A 9,961-nucleotide genomic window follows, 5' to 3' on the forward strand; every position below is an offset into this window, starting at 1 on the left:
TGGAATGTCCTGGACTCCGGTGCTTGTGGCTGCCCCAGGGATGGGGAGGAAGACAGAAAGGACCAGACTGGGGGCCCTCAGTCTACAGCTTCTCACCTGTGTCCCAAACATCCTGGGAAGGAGTGACTCAGCAGGAGCCTTGTGTATTTGGCAGGCATCTGGAGGGAAGGGATATTGGGGTGCTTTTGTGAACAGCCCACAGGTAGCGAGAGGAGCAGGTAGATTTGATGTCCTTCATGGCATGCTCACCCCATCAGGCTGCAGCGAGCAAGTCCCCTCTTAATGCTTTACTGCTAAATAAACCAGCAGAAAGTAGCATTTGGTGTAAGGTAACAGAGGAGGAAATATCCCCCATACGCTGCACTGCACTGGGCTGCCAAGTGCACTGATGTGGGAGGGCAGGACTGGTGGCACTGGGCAGGCGTGGCTGCCCTGGCACTGGAGGAATTACCATGTGCAAACGCTGTGACCCAAAGCAATTCCAGCACGGACCAGGAAATCCTTCCACCATGCTCACCATGCAGCTCTCCAGCCGGGAAGTAAGTGGCCCCTCAGACAAACCAGCACAAGGCATTCTTGTGCTCCACCATCACTCTGCACATCACTCGCCCTCGCAGCAGTGAAGGCCAGTGTTTGCTGTGAGCAGGTCCTGCATTGCATTGCTTTGCTGCCCTATTGACTGTGCTAACCATGGGAAATGCTGAAAATAAGTCTGCAGCACCTGACCCTGCTCAAGCAGAAGTTGTTTTTAACAGCCACAGGTGAATATTAACCTTCTGCATGTTACCGAGGGGTAAGAAGCAGGCACAAGCCACGAGCATGGCTTAGTAGACTTACATTTTAAGAGGTGGATGTGCCATGATCGGTTTGACACCTTCAATAAGATAAATCCTGGCAGAATATTAGAGATCTTTTATTTTTATCAGCCAGATATTGGCAAATATCAGTTTTTAATAACTGTGAATGACGATATCAAACTACTGTGCTCCAAACTGAAATCATTGCTCACTTCTCCTAGCAGGTAGGGAGGGATCCCTCAGCTTTCCTCTTCATTTTAAACAACTGCTGCAGCAAAGAGACACGAAAAGGTGGAAAAAACACACACTCTCGCGTGGTGGTGACATTGACGGATGCGACGGCGCGGGCTGTACATGGCGTTGTGATTTTTTATTAATAACTCTGCACTGCAGAGCTCAGTTAGGAAAAGAAGGAGCGCCTGAGTGTGTGGGGAGCACAGCTTTGTTCTTTGGACTTGCAAGGGAAGGAATGTAACGTTGAAGGTAGAAACACCGGAGAGGTACAAGGACGCACACGGGAGGCGATGGGCTGTGGGTGGTTGTGAGCATCAGGTACGTGCAGCGAGCAAGACCCCAACCATTGGATATTCAGGCCATTAAATGAGCTGACTTGGATCAGCAACAAGAGAGAAGGAAAAGCTGCTCTCGATAAGCAGGAAGATATAAGAGGGGTCCAGATGTTTTAAACAAAAGAGTTTGGGAGGGTTTTTTTGCTGACTGATGGGGTAGGGTACCCACAGGACTACACTTGGTCCCTTCTTCCAGCAAAAGAATGTTCCTGCCTCCCTGGCCCACACAAGTCACCCAGGCAGAGATGTGCAGAGCCAGACAAGACAAGGAAGGAGGGCTTGCTCCTTCTCTGCAGCCTGCAGATGGACGTGGCCACCTCGTTAGCCCCATTCCCAAGCAGCCACCGAGACACTGCTCTGCAGGGAGGACACGGGTGGCTGTAGAAGCGCTGGGGCGAGTCCCACAGAGACCAAGAGTGCCAGCATGTGATGAACACTGCCCCCAGCCCCATCGCTGCACTGCCCCCAGCCCCATTGCTGCACCACCCAGGGGAAGGAAACCCAGCTTCAAAGGGAGGGGAGGCGGGAGGGGCCTGAGTTTCCGGGGGTGGCTGCTTCCCCAGTGTTTGTCATCATCTGAAGGCAGAGTGAAAGTTTTTGTTCTTGGGATAATTATTAAAGACATTTGGGTTTTGCTTTCACTTGCCTTCTTTTTGAATTTTTTTACAATGAACTGTAGAGCCCATCCTGGCTGTTGAGCAGGGAGCTGCAGAACTGGAGCCTGTATAAATGCCGTGATTTACGCTTCCCTGGAAGTGAACTGGCATTTCTGAGGAACCCCACCCAAGCCCCACGCAGCAGAGCAGCGCGCTGACTCACTGGCAGCTGGCACTCAGCTCCTCTCCCTCGATGGCCAGAGCCCGCAGCCAATTTGGGCACACGTGAGACTGTCGCGGTAAGTGAACCCCAGTCCCCAGGGACGGTACCTTACACCAGAGAAAGTGCCTGCTGAAAACCTCCTGCTCCCGGGAGAGGCCAGGGTGGGCAGAGCAGCAGCGCGGCGAGGCTGAGTCAAGCTGTAATCACGGGAGCGATGCGCTGAAGGAACCAGCGCCTTGGCACAGCCCCTGCCTCCAGCCAGGGCCAGGAACCGCTGCCAATTCACAAGCGTTCGAGTCACCCGAAGGCAGAGGAGAGCCCCGCAGAGCGGCCTGCCTGGCAAGTCTTGACAGAAGCCCCTTGGCTTTGCCACACCACGAGAGCAGCCGGGAGGGTAGAAGAGCTTGAGGGAGCTCTCAAAAAAGAATAAATCTGCTTATTATGGAAGGACCAGCTGAGGAACCAATCGCCCCCCCAAACACCTGACACAGGAGACCCCGACTCACAGCAATGGGTTCAGCCATTTGCAGGTGTGATCTTGGTTAAAAAGGAACGGGAAAGAAAAAAGGGCGTTTCCACTCGGGTAAAATGGCCTCTGCCGACTCAGCCGTCTGCTCCCTCGCGTTACTGCCGCTGTGCTTGATGACTTGAGGGAAAAAAGTCCCTTTTGATTGCAGCGCTCCTGCCAGCCGTGCAGAGCCAGCCTCACAGGCTGGTTCTTGCCCAGCTCATGGGGCATCTCCCAGTGCTCGCACACACCCCATACATACAAGGCTCCCCTGCGGCCACCGGCTTGCTAACCACTCCCCCCTTGTCTACTCCAAAGAAGACCCCTTTCCACACACCCAGAGACAGCAGCATCATCCATGGGGGCACCTGGGCAGTGTTTGCCTGTAAGAGTGTGCGCAGAGCTCCTGTGGCTCCCAAACAGCCCAAAGCCAACCAGCTGGGCTGGGCTTTCCCTGCTTTCTCGCCAGTTACCCATCCAATATCTGCTGTAATAAAAAAGGCAAAGCAGAAAACAATCCAGTCTGTTTGTGTGCTGTAAACTGGGAGAACAGCTGCTACTTCTGGGCTAAACAGGAAGCCTTGCTACAAGAGCCATAAAGAGTGGAGTTTCTCCTTTCAGTTGCTGCATCATATTGCACAGAGTGGCTTCTGCCAGCCTTGCTGCTTTTTTATTCCTAACTAAATTAGGTACAGTAGTAGGGAACATGGTCAGGACACAACTTGGTGCTCAGCTGTGCCTGTAGAGAGTCTGAGATGCATCTGAGGAGAGAAATTGATTCTCAACAGTGGCCAGCACACAGGGTAACCCTAATGCATACTGTCTTTGGCGTGTAAAATTCTCCCTTGTGAGGGTGCTGAGGCCCTGGCACAGGGTGCCCAGAGAAGCTGTGGCTGCCCCTGGATCCCTGGCAGGGTTTGAGGCCAGGTTGGATGGGGCTTTGGGCAGCCTGGGCTAGTGGAGGGTGTCCCTGCCCATGGCAGGGGTTTGGGACTATATGGGCTTTGAGATCCTTTCCAACCCAAACCAATCTGTGTTTCTATGTTCTTCTGAATCGTGGCATCACCTCTGAACACAACCAGCTCCATCCCCCATGGAGACCTTTGCCTGCAGACCACAGCACAGACAGACACTGTGACTGGTGTGCATTTCAGACCACATTAGAGTAACATCTCCTCCTCCAATTTAAATAAACCTCCCTGGGTCATTCATGGACTCAAGCTGTGACTGATGCCAAGGGGGTACTTCCCTTTCTTCTATTGCCTCCTCTGGTGTCACCACTCCAGGCAGAAGCCCATGTCAGGCTTCATCAGAAGCCAAGGGCTGCTCTAAATTTGGTCGTGGGCCAGGCTGGGCAGCACAGCCTGCACACTCCCCACCATACCCAAACACACAGATGCTTTGTTTTAAGCATTACTCAGCTAGTATTTTTTTCCCCATGATTTATGGAAGGTAAATCACTGCGAGAGAGGCCAGGGAGGATTGCTACCCCTCATGTCACAGTGGCATGTCAAACCTGTGGCCCTCAAAATGCGAGCACCTGGGTATCCTACCTGCTGAGCCGTGCATCCACTGCCATGCCACGGTGTGCTGAAACCCCAGCAAGCCTTTGGAGGAGTGACCCAGTGTCTGCTGCTCTTCCAGCCCATTGCCAGACTTCTCTGTCCCCAGTGACAGGTCTTTTGGGGAACTGCAGCATCACATCCAGGGCTTCTGAAACTTTACACAGCTGGGGGCACAAAAAATACACAGAAGCAGGAGGAAATGAACAAAGAGATGTCTGCACTAAGCTGAGAACAGCCCTGCTTGATGGGAGAAAACTTTTGTCCTATTTTCTATCAGCAGAACAGCACTTGACAAGGCCACTGCTCAGCTTTTCCTTTTCCCAATGCAAAGAAGGGTTCATTTCGAAGAAAAGCAAAGGAGTTTGCTCTCTTCCCCCAGCCCCAAGGACTCCCTTCTGTGGAAAGCTGCAGGTATTGGGAGCACAGGGGGGTTTGAGAAGAGAACAGGCAAATTTCTGGGTGATGGGCACATGAGGACTGTGGTGGTCCACTCCTCCTCCTGGCCTGGAAAGCAAAGCTGCTGGAAATTGGAGGAAAAGGTGGAATTTCAGGTGAAACAAGGCTGCAAAATTCATTTCCAATCCCCTGAACTGTATTAATGGGGTCCTGAATACCTTCAACGGGGACAATTTCTCCATGTGAAAGCATTTCCCGGCTGTACAGACCAACATCCCCAACTCCACTCTCGAAGGGCAACATCTCGACACGATGGAAACAAAAGCCTTTTCCCCATCCAAAACTTTGCCAAGCATCGGCGTACTCAAGCAACATACCTTACGTTCAACCAAACTGCTCCTCCAACGCCCCCAAACAGCTTTTATTCTCAGGATTGGCTCCTGAAAAGGAGCTTTCTCCCCTCTCCCGGGGGAGACGGGCAGAGCCTGGCAGCAGCTCGGGGATTAGTTTTTCCGTGGCTCCCTCTAGTGCGGACAGTGCAAAGTGGGAGTGCGAGGACCCGGCGCAATCTCAAGTGGATTTCAGACAGCGGGTGCCTGAGATGCATTTCCAGAGAAGCTGTTTGCTCTAGTAGAGGTTCCATCATTTCACAGAGAAAAGCAGCCTTTGGGAGGGGAGGGGGGGCACAGCCGCCTGGCTGCGCTTTGGATGCTCACAGAGCCTGATTTCCCATGGTTTAGAACCAAAAATTAAAAGGTCAGAAAGACTCTCCTGTAATAGCAGCTCTGGCCCATTTTTCACCTATCGCTTTTTCATTTATTCATATCTTCCTCGGGGACTAATCCACCTATTAGAATAATAAGGTTATTTTCTGAGTCTAATCTAAGAAAATAAATTAGAAAAAAGATCTAAACCTTTCATTAGATCTGAGAGAGGCAGATTTCTCGGTCAAGGAGACCTGAGACACTCAGGAATAGATGTCCAGCAAATAACATTTATTAATTATGCATATTCATACCCACAGCCATGGTCGGCAGGCAGCCTCCACAAGCAGACTAATAGGAGGCTGCCTGCAAACTCATGTGTTAAGTAAATAGCTCTTTTATTGGTCTAAGTAGTCACGTAGTAAAGGAGCTCACATTTCCAAGTATCCACGGAGCAAAATAATAGAAAAGCTATTAAAATCCAGAGAAAGATAGATTGCATTATATTGCCTAAATTAAAGCCTAAATTGGTAGGGATGTAAACATTAAGGGTCCTACTTTCTTTCCATTCTGAATACCAAGTGGGGCTTGGTCAGCACATATATATCCTCTCAATATTCCCCCCTCCCTGTAATTTTTTATGTCTTTGTAAGCATTCTAAGGCCAAAGGCATGGCCATACTGGAAAGAGGGGGCCCATTATGGCTTCAAATAATTAACGGGGCAGTGAGAGCTCACCCTCTCTGGTGCCTGCCAGCTGCAAGGGGCTGAAGGGTCCACATTTGATGCCCATCTGGTGAGGCTGAGACAGGAGAGACTTTGCCCCCAAGGGCAGAGGTCTCTGAAGTGGCAGAGAGATGCTCAAGTACCTCTGTTCTTTGGCAGGCGACAGGAGCGTAGACTGTTCAGCCCCATGATTAGCAGCAAACTCCTCCTCACCCAACATCCTTAGTGCTGGGGGTCTGAGAAACAGGCTCTTCTCTGAAGTCTCACCAAGCAAGTCGCCCTGAGATGTACTGCCTGTGTCCCCTCTCTTCCCAGCTGTGTCTTCTCTGCTCCCGCAGATGCTGAGCCCTCCCCTGAGGAGCCAGGTTGAACGTTAATAAATCAGACCAAATGAGCAATTTCCCAATCTTTTGGTCAAGCAAATCCAAGGTGCAGCCTGTTTAATTAGCATTCCTGAGAATTAATCCCAGCCTTTTCCAGGATTGGAGCTATGGAGTCATGGGCACGTACAGAGGGTGTGTCCGAATCCCCGCACAAGGTCTGTGAGGAAGGTGAGCACTGCCAGGGTCGGAGATGGGATGAAAGGCAGTCAGGACCAACGTCTCTGCTACAGCCTGCTGCACCAGGCACTACAGACAACTGCAGAGCAGGAGAGCTCATTTTTGCAGCTGACTCCGGCAAAGGGTGGTTTTGCCACTCTGTCACCCTCAGAGCAGCCTCCCTCCCACCCCGGGGGCTTTCTGATCCCCAAAGAAAGGTGCTGCACCTCTCTAGCCAGCGTTTCCCTTATGGGGCAGGCTGTACGGCGTGCACAGAATGGGCCCCACACGGCATCCTGCTGAGCACTGCAGGGATGGAGGCAGTCAGCATATCACAGCATTGCTGGAGGCACAGGGGGCAGGGGACAGCACTGCCAGCACGGTGGCCGCTGCCAGCGGGAAGATATTTCTTTAAAGGATCAGAATGAACTGACCCATGAATATTCAGAACTTACACTAATAGCAAGACCTTTTTCAGGAGCATGTCACAGCCGTTAAGGGTGGCTGAGATGATCTGATCTCTGCTGGTCCCCTGCACTTGGTGGGCTCCTGCCACGGTTCAGCCAATTGCACTTGCACGGAGCCAACAACTTTGTCTGGCAAAAGCATCCCTCGCAGAAGGGGAGCCAGCCTTCAGCTGGAGACAGCCTGACCTGCAGAAGCCCCACTCCCCTTGGTGGCTTGTTCCAGCAGTTAGTCACCCCTGCCCAGATATGCATGCATGAACCAGTAACATAAAATTAATGATTTCTTTCCTCTCCTGCCTTGGCAGCCGGTTTGGGCTGCTTGTTCTACTGACAGCAGTGATTCAGTAGGCTGAAAAACACTGTACTTCGTTTACAGTATTAACAGCTGAATGTACGGATACAGAGATTGTATTTATCCCCAGGAAAAGGCTGTTCTGCAGCCCACAGAAGGTGACAGAATGAGTCACCTTTAGATACTAATTTCTAGTGGTGCCTCTTCAGTCCCTGGTTTGTGTTTCATTTCTGTACAGAAGTGATGGAAAAGCAACTGGGTCGAGTGGGCCTGTTGGGTTGGGGTTTTGGGCATGGGCTGCCAGATTTAGCAAAGACCCAGCAGGCAAACCCTAGTCCTTTATCTCAGCTCATGGTATGTGCCTTACGAATCTCGAGCCCAAGCAGCGATGTCCTGTCTGCCACCCAGGCGGCTTGGGAGGAAAAACAATTCTGCTGGCATGGTGTGATCAGCAAGCCCCATTCTGCTCAAGAGCAGAGCACTGCTGGGCAAAAACTGAGGAGTCAGACATTTCACTTCAGATTTCCCTCTCCCCATCCCAAAATCTGACCTTGCACTCACAGAAAATCAATGCAACCAAAGCAGATAATGCTGTCCCTCTGCCCTGTCACGGGGAAAGGAGAGAGATCAGCTTTGACAAATGCAGAGGGCCACAAAAAGTGTGCTGCCTTAAAGAGCCATCAAAGTAATTTTAAAATCAATGTGATGTTTGACAAAAAGCCAGCATGACTCCCTCCAGACGGGCAGCAGCGCATCCCCAAGGCCCTGGGAGGGAGTTAAAATTCTGCAGGCAGAGCTTTGCATGTGCTGATGCTGACACAGCATTTTTCTCAGCAGGGCCATAGAACGGAGGAAAAAGAGAAAAAAATAAGGAAGAAAGAAAAGAAATTATGCATTGCAATAGTGTGACCTGGCAGCAAGGGAAAGCTGCACCACGGCGCGTGAGTCAGCAGCGCCGCGGCATCCCCGCAGCGCCAGCCCCGCACGCCACGGCCAGGCAGCTGCAGTGCGAAACCGGCTCTGAAGGGCACCCGGGCAAGGCAGGCCCTCATCAGTTTGAATGTGCGCTCTCTCCACGACAGAGCCTGAGGACACGGCGGAAGGCAGCAGCCTTGTTCTTGCTGCCGTGAAATCTGTGGCTGCTCAGGAAAGCTGTCGGCAGCCTCGTCCCCTCGGCCTGTTTTGGCACTGGCACAGCCTCCCCAGCTCACCGCATCAGCGTGCGCTTGGCAGAGCCCCGTGTGTGTGGCCTCCCTGGGCAGGACTGGGCATGATGCTGGGCTGAGCCATGGAGGGGCCCTGTGAGCAACCCCAGCACCGATACAACCAAACCACAGCGGCGCTGCCCAAAGCTTGGCGGGGCAGAGGGGCACAGAGCGGTGACAAGGACCCACCAAGGGCACTCCCATTCTCTGCACCCCCACTCACCTCCAGTCCCAAGCAGACCCGGTGCCACCACTCCACACCAGCTGACAGGGTCCCTTGCTCCCATGTGTGCTCTGACACTCGTGACTCATCAACCCACAACATCTTCCAAGGTGATGGTCACGTCTCCAGCTCCTCAGAGAGGGGAAGATCTCTTCCACCATTCCAGTAATGTGCTGCCCACGTGTTGCCTCTTGGCTTCGATGCCTGCCAAGGACAGAGCGGGTACCAACAGGACCTGGTACCGAAGGATGCCCGATAGCACCTGGCACTGCCTGGACCACTGCTGGGTGCGAGTCTTTCATGTGCAAACTCGGGCACTGGAGTGCAGGACCTCAGGGAAATGTTTCCATGATTCCCTCACTATTATTCCTGTACATTTGTATTGTAAGAATACGTTTTTCTATATTTTAAAAACCCAACATGTTGCCACTCTTTATTCACAACTCCCCACTCCCAGGAAGCACCCCAACTTTTATATACATGAATAAAGAATGCAGCCCTGTTAATTTTGTGCAACATCAAATTCAGCTTTATGTTCATTAATCATGGGCGAAATGCTGGCTTGCACAGCCTCCCTGCACCCCCATCTCTACATTATCTCTGGGGATGGGCAGCTCCACATACCCTGCACCCCCATCCCTTCTGCCAGCCCACTCCGAATCCCCTAGAGCCAAAGACCTCCCAGTTCTCAGCTGCCCAAGCCCCCAGAGCTGGGGATCACTGCTCCTGGCTGCACAGGTACACCCCAACGAGCCCTGTTGCTCGGTGCCATCACCCTGAGCTGCACCTCTCCAGCTGCAGCTCCCAAGCTGATGGTAACAAATACATCTCCTTCTAAAAACCTCAAGCTTCACTAGCCCCAGTGCCTTGGGAGCTGCTGATTTGTGGAAGCCCAACAGGCTCCCTTGCTGCCCATAAAAACCTCTAAGGGGCAACAGCAGCACCAACTGCACATCCCAGAAGCAGGAGCAGCACAGGTGCCCCCCCCCACCCCCAGCATCTCTACACCCACAGCACCAGGGTGTTTAACACTGGTGGTCCATCCAAACAGCAGGAGTTGCTCCACATGCCACAGTTCACAAGAACACACAAACCCCCGGTAATGACAGTAAATCTGTGGCTGGTCTCTGCGAACAGCTCCAGGAGCACAAC

The sequence above is a fragment of the Gallinula chloropus genome (genome assembly GCF_964237585.1).
Source record: "Gallinula chloropus genome assembly, chromosome: 11".
In the NCBI taxonomy this organism is placed as follows: domain Eukaryota; kingdom Metazoa; phylum Chordata; class Aves; order Gruiformes; family Rallidae; genus Gallinula; species Gallinula chloropus.